The sequence below is a fragment of the Bombus pyrosoma genome, linkage group LG1, assembly GCF_014825855.1.
Source record: "Bombus pyrosoma isolate SC7728 linkage group LG1, ASM1482585v1, whole genome shotgun sequence".
Lineage (NCBI taxonomy): Eukaryota > Metazoa > Arthropoda > Insecta > Hymenoptera > Apidae > Bombus > Bombus pyrosoma.
Genome location: NC_057770.1, coordinates 7,119,497 through 7,120,653, shown reverse-complemented (window position 1 = coordinate 7,120,653; position 1,157 = coordinate 7,119,497).

Below are 1,157 nucleotides of genomic sequence, written 5' to 3'. Positions count from 1 at the left end.
CGGTTCAGCGATCCGTACCAATATATATAATATAAATTCCTCAGTAACATCTAAATAAGATAATATATTGGTAATAGAAAAAGAATCGTTTTTTTACATAAGAAAATTTTAAATTTGTTTTAAGTATAGAAAGATTTGATGTCTCATATACTAGTTTAATTTTAAGATAATTGGGAATAGAGCTTCTTCATAAAAATCATATTTAAAGTAGTACTACAACTTTTGAAATTTTAAATGTTGGTTATTCATTTGAAAATACATTTTTAAAAAATTGTTAGTATAAATTTGATCTACAAAAATATATATATTTGTTATAACGCATAAACAATTTTGTGAAACTGGCAGATTGGAAAAAATTTTGAGAAATTTTAAACTAGTGGTATGTTCAAGACACAAATCTTTATTGACTCTAAATACATTATTTGAAGAATAAACTGGTTTTTATCCCTGTCAGTATCAAGGATTAAGATCAGTTACTACAGAACACACACACACACATACATATATATATATATAATATATAATTATTTTATATATTAGTATTACTATTATTAGTATTATTATTAATAATTATATATATAGTATATAATTATTTTATATATTATATATATAAATATATATATGTATGTAGTATTATGTACATATATAAATTAGCTAATTCATATCTCTTATATAAATATACTGTATAATTTTTTAAAAATGACGTACACGCATTAAAATGTGTGATAGTATGTATCATTAAATTAGATGTATATATCAGGAAATGATAAAATATTTTATTTTTAGTACTATTTCTATATATAGATAGTATATTTAGTACTATTTAGTAGTATAAAACTAATCAAATACATATTTTCTGTATATTTCTGGCTTTTTTTGTATTTTAAGTGTTACTTAATTAAACTTTAATTCGAATTATGTATCTTATTTTATCAGAATAAAGTTAACTTTTCTCTCGTCTAACTGATTGTACTTCGTTTTATTCCCCTTATTGTTTGTAAAATGCGATACCTCGACACTCGATGGTCGTATGTCGTAGCGCACTATCTCTGTTCTTCAACATGATCTTCAACTCACTTGTAAGAACGCGCTATCCATCTCTATCATTCTATGGGAGGACTACATGGTGTCGATGATAACTATTTATGTAAGTACAT